Source organism: Anabrus simplex, chromosome 7, assembly GCF_040414725.1.
Source record: "Anabrus simplex isolate iqAnaSimp1 chromosome 7, ASM4041472v1, whole genome shotgun sequence".
Taxonomy (NCBI): domain Eukaryota; kingdom Metazoa; phylum Arthropoda; class Insecta; order Orthoptera; family Tettigoniidae; genus Anabrus; species Anabrus simplex.
In genome coordinates, this window is record NC_090271.1 from 24,264,253 (window position 1) to 24,280,938 (window position 16,686).

Genomic DNA, 16,686 nt, shown 5'->3' on the forward strand with positions numbered 1-16,686 from the left:
TACACCAAAGCCATTGGGGTATCTCCAGAACAAAGCAACTCGCCCGTCAACACTGCTACTGGCCCGGTATTGATGCCGCCATCGAAAAGCTAATACGTCATTGTGAGCAATGTCAAATGAATCAGAACGCCCCGTCTTCTGATCTTGCTTCATGGCCTCCTGCTACTACTCCATGGGAACGAGTTCACATCGATTTCGCCGGTCCTTTCCTCAATTCCATGTGGTTAATAGTCATCGATTCACTGTCAAACTTTCCATATGTAGTGGATATGCATTCGACTACTACAACCGAAGCTACCATTCGTGCTCTCCAGAAAATCTTTACTACAGAAGGTTTACCGCAAGTACTCATTTCGGACAACGGACCTCAATTTACAGCTACTGCTTTTCAGAACTTTTGTACACATAATGGCATTCGTCATATCCTAGCACCACCTTTTCACCCTCAATCTAATGGTGAAGCTGAACGCTTCGTACAAACATTTAAAAGAAGTATGAAGAAAGCTGTCTCTTCAGGCTTAACTAAAGACCAAGCCTTGCTCCAACTCTTAAACAACTACAGAACTCTACCCGGCGCTGACAATATCACTCCTGCACAGAAGCTCCATGGACGACCTCACAGAACTTTACTTTCTCTGTTACAGCCTCTTCCGGCCCAGCATAAGACCTCACCAACGAAGTTCTCCCTCAACGACAAGGTCTACACCAGGACATTCAAATCCAACCCACTCTGGATACCTGGAGTCATCTGCAGATCTTTGGGTCATCGTCTCTACGAGATACAGACTACGGAGAAACGTATCTGCCGCCATCAAGATCAGATACGTCTGCGCTACCGCCCCTGTCCAGCTATTGATGCTATTGCTAAACCAGATAAATCTATTGCTGAACGAGCCTTAGATCATTTAATAACAATGGGTTCCTTTCAGGACGAGACAGCGCCACTCCGCCCAGTTCCAGCTCCGGACAATACAACCGAGATATCAGCAGCTCCGCCCCAGCATCGCAGTCGCCGCCAGCGCCGCCGCCGTTTCACGCCGTACCGGCGTATTTAGGAGGGGAGGGTGTTGTATGTCCGGCGCTCCCTTCTCGCCCCGCCAGCCAGCTGCACGCGCGCCTGTGTATCATTCTGCTAGCTTCGACGCGCAGCCCTCAGTGCGCGTGCCTGACCATCGAGTGTACTATAAATAGGAGCTCCCTGCCTGCTTATTTGCCCACTTGCCCCGGTGTCCAGCTCCAGAATACACCCTACGTCGAGCACGGAGGCTACTCCTCTTGAAAATGTGCTTCGACCAGGTGGACTGAATTTCTGGCAGTACGAGGTTTCACCTCTGGTCACCGCTCCCTGACCTGTTTCCACTGCCTATGTTCCGTAATTCTTTTACAAGCCATTTTCATTCCCTAAATATGCAAGCTCCCTTAGTTTCGCTAGGTGGAATTTCTTCAATCAATTGAACTTGCTTTTTAGGAATTCAGGCACTTCAACAAACAAGGACTCTCATAAACATTTATGTTAGTGTGCCAGATAGTTCTCGACTATCAAAGTGTCAATTCACGAAGACTATCTTTTCGAGATAGAAGTGTATATAAAGACTGCAAACCTGTACATATTGTATAAAGACAAACTTTTCTCAAGATTCAATATTCCTTTTTGCTTCAAAATAAATTTCAGTTATTTGTGTAAATATCATAAAGTGAAGCAAATAAAGTTGTGTTCTGTAAACTTCAACCTTGGTTACAACAGATAGAATTTCGGAGAGGAATATCAGGCAACGAATCAGCTGATCAAGCAGCAAAAGAGGCTACTAGTTTTCCAATCAATGACCCTCAAACTGCCACTCCACTTTCTCGTATCATCTCTTACATCTATACAAGAGATATACAAGAAGGGGAAAATGAACTGGCTTAAAACTTCCACTAGCAATCTACAAAAAGGCAAAATGATGTCCACGAGAATATATCCTCTCTAATCTCCCGACAAGGATAGGACACCCCAAGATCACCCACAACTATCTCCTAGAAGGAAACAACCTCCCATCTGCAGTAAATGTAACTGCTCTCCCACTGTCAAGCATATCATCCCAGAACGTCAACTGTATCACAATTGGCGCCAACACCACAACATGCATAAGGAAATGCAAGTGACACTGGCTTCACCAGCACTGAGTCATCAACCCATCAAGTTCCTCAAGGACACTAGGTTGCACTCCAAAATCTGATTACATTATACTAATTTATATTGTCCTTGTAATTACAATATTATTATTACTCTGTAATCATCCGTAAGAGTCTCGATAAGATCTTGGAATTAAAGCGACTATAAACAACCCTAATAAAAAATAACTTGCAGAAATTCAAGAATATTTCTAATAGTTTCACGGTTGGTGGTCTCAAAATTCAAAGACAGAGATTTCTCTCCAGTCCGTATTTCTTTTTGAAGTATTCTGCTGTCCGTTAATGTATCGTTTTCATCTTCGTCTGGCTGTTCAGATACTGTCTTATCGTTAGGTTACATTGATTATGAAACCCTACTTCTTTTGCATGTCGATTGCAATGATGTCCACTCTCCTTGTACTCTTGTTGTCAGCAATGCAGTGGACTTCATGAAATATTTCATCATCCTTTTCAGAAATAGAAGCTGATATCTTGTTTCTAATGCCATGGTGGCGAGCGTTACCTACGAGTTCACTGTGTGGAGAAGAGCCTAGGAAGAAACCAAACCAAGCCCCATGGCTCAACAGCCCGGAAGGGCCATGGCCTATCAAGCGGCCGCTGCTCAGTCCGTCCGTCAAGATTTCGACCGTGGATAACCTTACGGACGTGGCATTTTTAATGAAAGTAAAAATTCCTGTCGCTGCCTGTATTGGAACTCCGATCCCTTGCACCAAAGGCCGAGCACCAGCTAAATACCAGCAACTCTTCGCTGTCTCTACCTATAATATGATGATTTCCTTTGTTAGAACTGAGGTGTTAAATTATTAATTTTATTTGTGCTGTTTTCCAAGTCGTTGTGGCCAATTCAAATTGGAACGGATGTTTTAATAAAACATCTTTCCGAGATGCACAAACCATTAGCATAATCAAATTCTGCGATTCGCGGAATTCAGTCGAGCTCTTTTCCTAGTAAACAAAGTAGTTGGACAGAAATTTTAGTTAACCTATTTCCATCTCTTTTATCTGATCTGAGATTAAAGTTAAATATTTAGGAAAGTTCTGAAGTCTGCAAAGAGAATTATAATAATTATACAATATTCCGCAATTATTGTAGATGTACTGTCGACGTAACGATAGTTACACAACAGTTCAATGGGAAGTGATCTTTAACGTAACTAGTGAGATGTTTACGTCTGAGCTGCAGGTGTTCTCTCATTATTAACGATACGCGTTCACATTACTGTGAAGCGATGTTCAAGCAATTATAGGCGATTTCTAATAAAAGAGTGCGGAAAGTAATTACAGTAGTGTAAAGTGTCATTTTCCGTTTAACATTGCGGAAAGATTTTACAGTAGTGTAAAGTGTCATTTTCCGTTTAACAGTGCGGAAAATAATTACAGTAGTGTAAAGTGTCATTTTCCATTTAACAGTGCGGAAAGTAATTACAATAGTGTAAAGTGTCATTTCCATTCAACAGTGCGGAAAGTAATTATAGTGTGGTAAAGTGTCATTTTTCGTTTAACAGTGCGGAAAGTAATTATAGTGTGGTAAAATGTAACTTTCCGTTTAACAGTGCGGAAAGTAATTACAATAGTGTAAAGTGTCATTTCCATTCAACAGTGCGGAAAGTAATTATAGTGTGGTAAAGTGTCCTTTTCCGTTTAACAGTGCGGAAAGTAATTACAATACGGTAAAGTGTCGTTTTCCGTTTAACATTGCGGAAAATAATCACCCATAGTGTAAAGTGTCATTTTCCGTTCAACAGTGCGGAAAGTAATTATAGTGTGGTAAAATGTAACTTTCCGTTTAACAGTGCGGAAAGTAATTACAGTAGTGTAAAGTGTCATTTTCCGTTTAACAGTGCAGAAAGTAATTACATTAGTGTAAAGTGTCATTTCCGTTCAACAGTGCCGAAAGTAATTATAGTGTGGTAAAGTGTCATTTTCCGTTTAACAGTGCGGAAAATAATCACCCATAGTGTAAAGTGTCATTTCCGTTCAACAGTGCCGAAAGTAATTATAGTGTGGTAAAGTGTCACTTTCCGTTTAACAGTGCGGAAAGTAAGTACAGTAGTGTAAAGTGTCATTTCCGTTCAACAGTGCCGAAAGTAATTATAGTGTGGTAAAGTGTCACTTTCCGTTTAACAGTGCGGAAAGTAATTACAGTAGTGTAAAGTGTCATTTTCCGTTTAACAGTGCGGAAAGTAACTACAGTAGTGTAAAGTGTCATTTTCTGTTTAACAGTGCGAAAGTAATTACAATACGGTAAAGTGTCGTTTTCCGTTTAACAGTGCGGAAAGTAATTACAATAGTGTAAAGTGTAATTTTCCGTTCAACAGTGCCGAAAGTAATTACATTAGTGTAAAGTGTCACTTTCCGTTTAACAGTGCGAAAAGTAATTACATTAGTGTAAAGTGTCATTTCCGTTCAACAGTGCCGAAAGTAATTATAGTGTGGTAAAGTGTCATTTTCCGTTTAACAGTGCGGAAAGTAATTATAGTGTGGTAAAGTGTCATTTTCCGTTTAATATTGCGGAAAATAATCACCCATAGTGTAAAGTGTCATTTCCGTTCAACAGTGCCGAAAGTAATTGTAGTGTGGTAAAGTGTCACTTTCCGTTTAACAGTGCGGAAAGTAAGTACAGTAGTGTAAAGTTTCATTTTCCGTTTAACAGTGCGGAAAGTAATTACAATAGTCTAAAGTGTCATTTTCCGTTCAACAGTGCGGAAAGTAATTACAATAGTGTAAAGTGTCATTTTCGTTCAACAGTGCCGAAAGTAATTATAGTGTGGTGAAGTGTCATTTTCCGTTTAACATTGCGGAAAATAATCACCCATAGTGTAAAGTGTCATTTCCGTTTAACAGTGCGGAAAGTAATCACAGTAGTGTAAAGTGTCCTTTCCCGTTCAACAGTGCGGAAAGTAATTATAGTGTGGTGAAGTGTTATTTTCCGTTTAACAGTGCGGAAAATAATCACCCATAGTGTAAAGTGTCATTTCCGTTCAACAGTGCCGAAAGTAATTATAGTGTGGTAAAGTGTCACTTTCCATTTAACAGTGCGGAAAGTAAGTACAGTAGTGTAAAGTGTCATTTCCGTTCAACAGTGCCGAAAGTAATTATAGTGTGGTAAAGTGTCACTTTCCGTTTAACAGTGCGGAAAGTAATTACATTGGTGTAAAGTGTCATTTCCGTTCAACAGTGCCGAAAGTAATTATAGTGTGGTAAAGTGTCATTTTCCGTTTAACAGTGCGGAAAATAATTACAGTAGTGTAAAGTGTCATTTTCTGTTTAACAGTGCGAAAGTAATTACAATACGGTAAAGTGTCGTTTTCCGTTTAACAGTGCGGAAAGTAATTACAATAGTGTAAAGTGTAATTTTCCGTTCAACAGTGCCGAAAGTAATTACATTAGTGTAAAGTGTCACTTTCCGTTTAACAGTGCGGAAAGTAATTACATTAGTGTAAAGTGTCATTTCCGTTCAACAGTGCCGAAAGTAATTATAGTGTGGTAAAGTGTCATTTTCCGTTTAACAGTGCGGAAAGTAATTACAATAATGTACAGTGTAATTTTCCGTTCAACAGTGCGGAAAGTAATTACATTAGTGTAAAGTGTCATTTTCGTTCAACAGTGCTGAAAGTAATTATAGTGTGGTAAAGTGTCAATTTCCGTTTAACAGTGCGGAAAGTAATTACAGTAGTATAAAGTGTCTTTTCCGTTTAACAGTCCGGAAAGTAATTACAGTAGTGTAAAGTGTCAATTTCCGTTCAACAGTGCGGAAAGTAACTATAGTGTGGTAAAGTGTCATTTTCCGTTTAACAGTGCGGAAAGTAATTACAATAGTGTAAAGTGTCATTTTCGTTCAACAGTGCCGAAAGTAATTATAGTGTGGTAAGGTGTCAATTTCCGTTTAACAGTGCGGAAAGTAATTACAGTAGTATAAAGTGTCATTTTCCGTTTAACAGTCCGGAAAGTAATTACAGTAGTGTAAAGTGGCAATTTCCGTTCAACAGTGCGGAAAGTAATTATAGTGTGGTAAAGTGTCATTTTCCGTTCAACAGTGTGGAAAGTAATTACAGTACGGTAAAGTGTCATTTTCCGTTTAACGGTGCGGCAAATAATCACCCATAGTGTAAAGTGTTTTTTTCCGTTTAACAGTGCGGAAAGTAACTACAGTAGTGTAAAGTGTCGTTTCCCGTTTAACAGTGCGAAAGTAATTACAATAGTGTAAAGTGTCATTTTCGTTCAACAGTGTCGAAAGTAATTATAGTATGGTAAAGTGTCAATTTCCGTTTAACAGTGCGGAAAGTAATTACAGTAGTATAAAGTGTCATTTTCCGTTTAACAGTCCGGAAAGTAATTACAGTAGTGTAAAGTGTCAATTTCCGTTCAACAGTGCGGAAAGTAATTATAGTGTGGTAAAGTGTCATTTTCCGTTTAACAGTGCGGAAAGTAATTACAGTAGTGTAAAGTGTCATTTTCCGTTTAACAGTGCGGAAAATAATTACAATACGGTAAAGTGTCATTTTCCGTTTAACGGTGCGGAAAATAATCACCCATAGTGTAAAGTGTCATTTTCCGTTTAACAGTGCGGAAAGTAACTACAGTAGTGTAAAATGTCGTTTCTCGTTTAACAGTGCGAAAGTAATTACAATACGGTAATGTGTCGTTTTCCGTTTAACAGTGCGGAAAATAATTACAATACGGTAAAGTGTCGTTTTCCGTTTAACATTGCGGAAAATAATCACCCATAGTGTAAAGTGTCATTTTCCGTTTAACAGTGCGGAAAGTAATCACAGTAGTGTAAAGTGTCCTTTCCCGTTCAACAGTGCGGAAAGTACTTATAGTGTGGTAAAGTGTCATTTTCCGTTTAACAGTGCCGAAAGTAATTACAGTAAAGTATCATTTTCCGTTCAACAGTGCGGGAAGTAATTAGAGTGCGGTAAAGTGTCGTTTTCCGTTCAACAATGCGGAAAGTAATTAGAGTGCGGTAAAGTGTCGTTTTCCGTACTATTTTGATTGCGGAATGAAGGCAATAACTTCACAGTATGAAATAAAAATATATTATTAGCCTGCATAAATACCGTAAATGTGAACCAGTGATTAACCCGGCCTTATACATATTTAAAGCGCGGTGAGGTTGTCATTCGGAAGGTGTGCATATCAAATTCTCATCTTCTTAATTGTCAAGTGGGGATTTATGTCCCAAGATGGGAAGCACAAACGCTCATTTATCATACTCTCAGAGGCAGTGGCTTCTTAGCTAGATTGCTAGTGAGTATTCATCTATTTAGTCACTAGCTTGGTATCCTCTGGGGGCCTCATCCAGATCTGAAGTTGCAAGCGGACTGCGGAGTCAGCACTAAGTCTGTTCGAAGGGATTAATTGAAAATACCCATGTCCAAATACTGTCATGGCAAGCTAGCGCTTGAAGGAGAAATTTTCTTAAGGTGGTTCTGATTGCTGTTATAAAGGGGCTCACCAACTTCTCTCCGCGTAGTATTTACTAGAGAAGGGTTAGAAGGAATTCTGAGGCTACTCATCTTAGAAACATTTTAAGTAATATTTCAAAATAGGGCCAAAAATGGAAGTCGGAAATACTGGACAGTTTATCTCTCATTAGTATACTTGAGTGATTCTCTTCACTGTCGAGACCGAGCAAGTGGCTGCGAGGTTTGGGTCACGTACCTGGCAGTTTGCATCGGGAGATAGTGGGTTCGAACACCACTGTCGGCAACCGTAAAGATGGTTTTCCGTGGTTTCCCTTTTCCCACCAGGCAAGTGCTGAGGCTGTACCTTCATTAAGGCCACAGTCGCTTCCTGTCTAACCGGGCTGAGTGACTCAGACGGTTGAGACGCTGGGTTTCTAACTCCAACTTGGCTGGTTCGATCCTTGCTCAGTCCGGTGGTATTTGAAGGTTCTCAAATACGTCAGCCGGATGTCGGTTAATTTATTGGCACGTAAAAGACTTTTGTGGGACTAAATTCCAACACTTCAGCGTCTCGGAAAACTATTAAGAGAATACAGCATACACAGCGGTTAAATATCGTACTAACATGGGCCAGTGCGTACAGAAATGTAGTTTTTAAATACAGTAAATACTGTATGTCTTACGGCAGAGAGTCATGCGAAAATATGTGTAACGTTAAGCGACAAAATGTGTGACGGAAGTGTAACCATAGCAACCGTACAAGCAGTGATGTAAAGTAGGTATAGACGATCGGACAGTGTTACCTAGTAACCGTGCAGATTATGTCTCATGGCTGATAGTCATCTGAAATGAGAAGCCGTTGATGGATGGCCATGACCAGGAGACATATTTATGATCATTGGATTTCCGCAAAAGAAAAAGTTCTTCTTCTATTTTCTCCTACAGGTTAGCCGAGACTAATTCATTAAGTTATCTTGACCATTTTATAGTATGATATTGTTACGTGTCGGCCCCGTGGTAGCCCCTTTCTCTACTTCCAGGAATGAGCTGGTGACTCAGATGACCTAGAATCCCCCAGCCGACCTGTAGGGTGGGGCCGGCCTTACCGAGTATTGTTATCGGCGGCTGGTTTACCTGCTAGTTCCTTGGAGATTCAACGGGAATATTCTGCCTGTAGCGACATCGTTTAATTTCTGGATAAAATCACGCGAGCTATAAAAGGAGAGGCTAGTAGCGGACAGTCAGTCAGAGTTGGACTCCGTAGTGGAATCAGTGTGACACTCAGTGAGTTGGGGTTCGGTGGCTGTGCTGAGGGCGACAGAGGTGTTAGCTGTCGCTAGTGTCCCACCGACGTTTGAACCAGAAGTTGTTGTTGTGGTGTCGGAGTGACCAGTGAATGTGTAACTGGGGGCGACAGAACGAAAGACTGTTCTGTGTGATTCTCTGGACTGAGGATCGCAGTGAGCCAGCGAGGAAACGCTCCATCGTGAGTGCGAGGATAAATGGACCTGTGTTAATGTTCGCTGTCGTGAGTATCTCGAATACTGTAGAGCTGTTCAATTGTTCACTGCATGGGACTGTGCGATGCACTGGACTATCATTGGAGTCGAACCGACGAACAGTGGTCGTGTGTTGTATAGCCAGGGGCACTGTGTTCAAATCCAACTGTCTACGCACAGTGTCTGTGGGAGGTGGCTGGATTTGGGAGGAAGTGAAAGCAAGGATTTGTGTCCCAGGTAAAGGAACGGACGGGACCGTAAGATAGAGAGATTTTTAAATAGACTGGTAATTGGTAGTGTGGCCATTCATAACTGGTTAGAACAGTTTGTGTGTGAATATGAGTGTGTGCACTTAAGAGGCCATCCTGTAATAAATTCGAGTAATGAAATAAATAGATGGAGTTTTATTCGTAAGAATATGTTTCTCACCTTCCGGTGTAAAATTAGAATTTTGCCCTTACGTACTACAGATCCTCAAGTGACGATACAGAGGGTTATTAACGAAAGGTGTTACAGTGAAATGACTTATAATGCATTGAAGGTACCGATATTATGTTTCCATAACCTAACATTCAACTCTTGAAACACTGTACTGCGTTATTTTCTCGTAGGATTATTAATAACGGAAGAATCGACACAAATTTTTTTCTTCCAGATGGAACTAAAGTTATTTCTGACAAAAGAAAAGCCTCGCGCAAGTGAGTGGAACCAATTCCAGAGTCATCTGCAGTGTTAGAACTGTCGCAGTTGCGAATGGACGAAGTTTACTTCTGAGGAAGCGATGAACAGCCTTTTCGAAACGTAAAGTATAGCTACGGTTTTATTTCTTTAACACGACAAAATATCACAAGATTAATATATCTGCAGATATAATAATAGGTGAAATAAGTAAGTAAATAAATAAATAAATAAGGAAATTTAATAACGTTATTGGTTTTATCTTCCACTAACTACGTTTACGTCAAGCTGCCTACATTTTGTCTCATAGGAGTTCTTTTACTTGCCAGTAAATCTACCAACACAAGGCTGGCGTATTTGAGCACTAACTGAGTCAGCATTGAACAGCCAACTTCAACTCAGAATGCCAGCGCTTATGCCATCTGAGCTACTCAGCCCGCTTAAATAAATAAATAAATAAATAAATAAATAAATAAATAAATAAATAAATAAATAAATAAATAAATAAATAAATAAATAAATAAATAAATAAATAAATAAATAAATAAATAAATAAGTAAATAAAGAAAGAAAGAAATAAATAAATATATTATCCTTATATACTGTTATGCCTATCAGCGTTCAGTCTGCAAAGCCTCTGTAAATTTACTAAACGTCGCCACAATCCTCGATTTGCAACTAGTGTTGTGACCTCATTTAGTTCTATACCTCTTGTCTTTAAATCGTTAGAAACTGAGTCTAACCATCGTCGCCTTGCTCTACTTCTACTTCTATTACCCTCCATAACAGAGTCCATTATTCTCCTAGGTAACCTATCCTCCTCCATTCGCCTCGCATGACCACACCACGAAGCCGGTTTATGCGTACAGCTTCATCCATAGAGCTCATTCCGAAATTAGCCTTTATCTCCTCATTCCGACTACCCTCCTGCCATTGTTCCCACCTGTTTGTACCAGCAATCATTCTTGCAACGTTCATGTCTGTTACTTCTAACTTATCAATAAGATATCCTGAGTCCACCCAGCTTTCGATCCCGTAAAGCAAAGTTGGTCTGAAGACAGACCGATGTAAAGATAGTTTCGTCTGGTAGCTGACTTCCTTCTTACAGAATACTGTTGATCGCAACTGCGAGCTCGCTGCATTAGCTTTACGACACTTTGATTCAATCTCACTTACTATATTACCATCCTGGGAGAACACACAACCTAAATACTTGAAATTATCGACCTGTCCTAGCTTTGTATCACCAATCTGACGTTCAGTTCTGTTGAATTTCTTACCTACTGCATCAATTTATTCTTCGAGAGGCTAATTTTCATACCATACTCATTGCACCTGTTTTCAAGTTCCAAGATAATTAAACTGCAGCCTTTCGGGACAATCTGCCATTAAGACGAAGTCGTCAGCATAGGTCAGACTGCTTACTACATTTCCACCTAATTGAATCCCTCCCTGCCATTTTATACCTTTCAGCAGATGATCCATGTAAACTACGAATAGCAAAGGTGAAAGATTACAGCCTTGCCTAACCCCTGTAAGTACCCTGAACCAAGAACTCATTCTACCATCAATTCTCACTGAAACCCAATTGTCAACATAAATGCCTATATTTGCTTTTAATAATCAACCTTTAAATCCATAGTCCCCAGTATAGCGAACATCTTTTCCCTCGGTACCCTGTCATATACTTTCTCTAGATCTACGAAACATAAACACAACTGCCTACTCCTCTCGTAGCATTTTTCAATGACCTGGCGCATACTGAAAATCGGATCCTGACAGCCTCTCTGTGGTCTGAAACGACACAGGTTTTCATCCAACCTCCTTTCAACGACTGATCGCAACCTCCCTTCCAAGATGCCAGTGAATACTTTGCCTGGTATTTTAGTCAATGAGATACCTCCATAGTTGTTGCAATCCTTCCTGTTCCCTTGCTTATAGGTTGGTGCAATTACTGGTCCAATCTGAAGGTACTTAACAACACTCCATGCTAATTTTACTACTTTATGAAGTCATTTCATCCCTGCCTTGACTGTACTTCACCATTTCAGGTCTAATTTCATATATTCCTGCTGCCTTATGACAATGGAGTTTATTTACCATCCTTTCCACTTCCTCAAGCGTAATTTCACCAACATCATTTCCCTCCTCCCCATGAGCTTGGCTATTCCCAACACCACCAGGATGATTTCCTTTTACATTGAGAAGATGTTCAAAATATTCCCTCTACCTCTCTAGTGATTCCCTGGGATCTATTATGAGTTCACCTGAATTACTCAACACACTGTTCATTTCCTTCTTCCCTCCCTTCCTAAGATTCTTTATTACTGTCCAGAAAGGTGTCTCTGCTGCTTGACCTAGCCTTTCCAGGTTGTTACCAAAATCTTCCCACGACTTCTTTTTGGATTCAACAACTATTTGTTTCACTCTGTTTCTTTCATCTACTGTACGTACAAATCCCTGTCTGCCTCGGACCTTGTTTGGAGCCATTTCTGATAAGCCTTCTTTTTACGTTTACAAGCTTCTCTCACTTCATCATTCCACCAGATGTTCGCCTTTCCCATCTTTACGCACAGTTGTTCTTAGGCATTCCCTAGCTGTTTCTACTACTGCATCCCTGTACGCCACCCATTTATTTTCTATATCCTGAACCTCCTTACAGTCTACTGTTCGAAACTTCTCACTAATCATATCCATGTACTTCTAATTTCCTCGTCGTGGATATTTTCTACCCTTATTCGTTTGCAGACAGATTTCACTTTCTCTACCATAGGCCTAGAGATACTTAAGTCACTACAGATCAGATTGTGGTCTGTATCATCGAAAAATACCCGGAAAACTCGTACATTCCTAACAGATTTCCCCTAGACTCGCATGTGTGGCGGTGAATAGCATTATGCTTGAAGAATGTATCCGTAACCTCTAAATATCACAGAAGTCCAGCATACGCTTCCCATTCGTATTAGCTTCCATATCTTCCCCACATTTACCAATCACCCTTTCGTATCCTTCAGTTCTATTCCCAACTCTCGCATTGAAATCGCCCATTAGCAGTACTCTATGCTTGCTGTGACCATGACCACGATGTCACTCAATGCTTCATAAAACTTGTCAGCTTCATCCTCATCTGCACGCTCAGATGATGACTACACGGAGAAAATTCTAGTCCCAATTCCCCCAACTGCCAAATGTACCCACATCATTCGCTCATTTACGTGCCTAGCAAACATTATGTTGCGTGCAATGGTGTTCCTGATAAAGAGCCCTACCCCAGACTCTGCCCTTCCCTTTCTAACACCCGTCAAGTAGCCTACACTTTATATATCTCCTATCTCTTCCTCGTTATCTCCCCTTACCCGAATATCACTTACTTCTAGCACATCGAGATGCATCCTCTTTGCTGACTCAGCCAGTGCTACTTTCTTTCTTCCGTAAGCCCCATTAATATTGATAGCGCCCCATCGAATTCCATTTCGTTCGCCAAGTTGTTTCCAAGGATTCTCCCGCCTGTCAAATGGAAGTGGGACTCCGTTACTCCCATAGGTCCGAAGCTTGCTTAAAATATTCTGAGCTCGGTAAATTCATGAAGCAGGATGCTACTCTACTTGCACATAGTCCAAGTGAGGATCTCTCCTCTAACGGGTTATGGACCACCGGTAAATTGTATAGTCCTAGCCGCATGAGCACAAGGAGGGTCATGACTCAGAATATGTCCGAGATGCCCACTCCCATTCCATAGCAACTGGTATCCCGACTCTCAGGACCACTTATTAGGCCACTCAGCCGTTGCCCATGGTTCACGAACTGGGACGTGACTACAGTAATCCACACCATGAACCACAATAAATAAATAAGTAATTAAAAGGATCAATCAATGCACAAAAAGTAGAATATAAATGTACACATATTTCTCACTGCGCATTATTTATTTATTTAGCTTAGCGTATGGCTTGTACATAATTCTACATACAAATATTAAAAAATATAAGAAACAATATAACACCTTAGAGCAATCAACCAATCTCTAAAACAGTTCATAATCTCAAATCTAAGCTGTCCAACTATTGTACAACCCCGTCATAAGCACACACAAACTCCTCATCTGACCGGAGTATTACCTCCTAGGACATTCGGTGACAATATGACGGATGATCTGTTTCTTCTCACCACAGTCGCACTCAGGGGAGGAGCGCATACTTCACATATGCAACAATGACCCACATCGTCCATGATTGGTACGGACTCTGTTGAGAAGAACCCAAGTTCTTCTGGGGAGATTAAAACCAGGTGGTGGGTGTTGGCGAATAAAGAGGGTCTGCCATTCATCTGGAGCTGTGTTGGTCCACTCCAATTGCCATTCATCAGAACCGTTAAAGTTCCTTCTCTTCAATCTCTCAAACAGCCTGCCGATCGGTCATTGATACCTCAAACAATTCTGGCCCTCCCCTCATTCGCTTGTTCAAATGCCCACATACTTCTCGTCATTCGTATCATTCTTCCAGTCTGTCATTTCTTACAGGCACATACGTCATTATATCTGCGTCATGTTTCTCTTTCCGTGCAATTTAAACTTTGGGCAGGCACGTTCCTGACAACGAGTTCCGATTCAGAAAGACAAACGTATGTTCTAACTCATAGTGAACAGTTCTTGAAGGCCTTCAGTGGTGTCACAAATATTTACGGTGACATCTGCATATCTAGTATTGTTTATGACGATTCCATTTACTTTCACACCTACTGTAGCTTCTTTGAATATGTGATCAGCGTAGAGTTTGGAATTGTTTCCACTCAATTGTGCCAGTCGTGGACAGAAAAATCATCATCGAGCACACTGCGGAAAGAAGCCGCGCGAGTGTAGTACGTCCTCAGGACAGGGGTGAACAATACAACACAGGATAGTACGCCTCCACGAGGAGAAAATGATGATGGTCACCGACATGTGTCAAATATACATTTAGAGCCGGTTTCATAAACCGTTTGATCTTAGATCAGAGACGAAACTGATCTCAGTTCACGCTAAACTTGGATTTTTTATTGTATAGATGTTAATCTGAGATCAATTCGCACTGAACTAGGATTAACTTCGACTGGAGAGATTTCTCCTATCAAACTCTTTGATCTCAGTTCAAGGAATTATTTTCTATTCGAGATACAATTGTGAAAGTAAACCTATATTGCTACGATAAAACATAAGAAAATACACAAAAGACTAACCTAATACATTGTTAGCTATAGTTGTTGTCCGTATGTAAGCTATATTACGCTTCTTTTAACTCAGCGACACATAATTCTACAACATAACCTCTATGAGTTGCTTACGTCGTTTTACAGATGTCTGATTACTGGGATTTAGAGGGTTATTCAGCTGAGTTGTCCATCTCAAATAACACACGGAACGTTCAAGATAGAATGGCGTCAGTATCATCTGAGATAATCCTTTGTTTTTAAAATGGAACTACAGTTTTCTACACTTAGCCTTAAATCTACAACTATTACATGTTCAGCACTGTGATTATTCCGAAAATTGATCCAAGTACTTCTCTAGAAAATGTAATAATGTATTCAAACGTGCTCCATTTGCCAGTTGGGGACTGGCCTGTTCTATTCGCACTACGTATGAAACATGAGGTAGCCACTGTGGTGCAGAGTTGCTTCGCCTTTTTCTGAAAGCTACGTATTCGCTCTGCTGTGCTCATGAAAGCACTATGACCAAATTAATGATTTCTTTAATATCGCCGTAGGTAACAAGTACCGTAAAGGAAAAACGGCCATGGAATGGACTCTATGTGACAATATTTTTATCCTCACGTGATATTAAACCACACAAGGCTTCGCAAACCTAATACCGTAGTGATCAGATAAAAAACGAGGGTTGACTGAGGGAAGTCTGATATCCGTTTGTCCTTCACCTGTGTTCGCTGCAAGAAAAGCATATGAAGAAATTCCAATACATGCTGCAAACGACGTTCATTTGTCGACAGTCAAGGCCAGCTCAATTCAAGGTGTATAATCCAAGGGGCAAAGTAATTTCGTATTTCATTTGTTGACAGTCATGGCCAGGTCAATCCCACCATTTAAGTATTATCCAACGGTCAAAGCTATTTCGTATTTCATTTGTTTTGCAGTGTTGCAACGTCCAGTTCCCTGAACTCGAGTTCAGATTTGTACAACGCGACGAAGTCGTAATCTCAGTTCATTTTCGGAACTAGGTTCGAAATTGATCTCCGGTCAGATGTCTTTATGCAACCGAGCCTAAGACGTTCACATGAAGTGGTGATCTTGTAAGTCATCACGGAACATATCGTGAAAAGAGGATACACAAGTGTAAGATATAAAGCAGAGTACTTTCACGCGGGGAGAAGCTCAAGAATTTAAGACACCTCTACGGACTATCTGAGGAGTATCTATGCAACAACGAAATGTGCAGGGGTACGCCTTCACAAAGAAGGAATCTCAACCTTCCCTGGGGAAAATACTGTACAAGTGTCAAGAATGTAATAATACGTTTTGGCGAATTGTTGATCTCGAGTGACACGATTGCATTCACTCGTAGGTGAGTCTACACATTGTAACACGTCCTCACGAAACAAACCTATATGATAATGCTTCTGAGGACCTGCTCATCTCATGAATTAAACTGAGCACATTGCAGGAGGCCTTAGCCCTTAATGGATTTACAAGGTTCCTCTCTTTAATATTCCCCATGTGACCTCCCTTGGTCAACACTTGTTCTCTTTTGGGGCCATTTTCACGCCCTTCGTGACTCTTCCCTCGCATTAGCGACACCTTCATTCTTCGAAGCATGGGACCTGATCCATTTTCATCTGATCAGTGTTAATAGAGGACGGTTGCCAAGTTGTAGTTTCTCTTAAAACAGTAATCACCACCACCATCTTCCTTCTCCTCTCGTGATTGGTGTTGCAAGA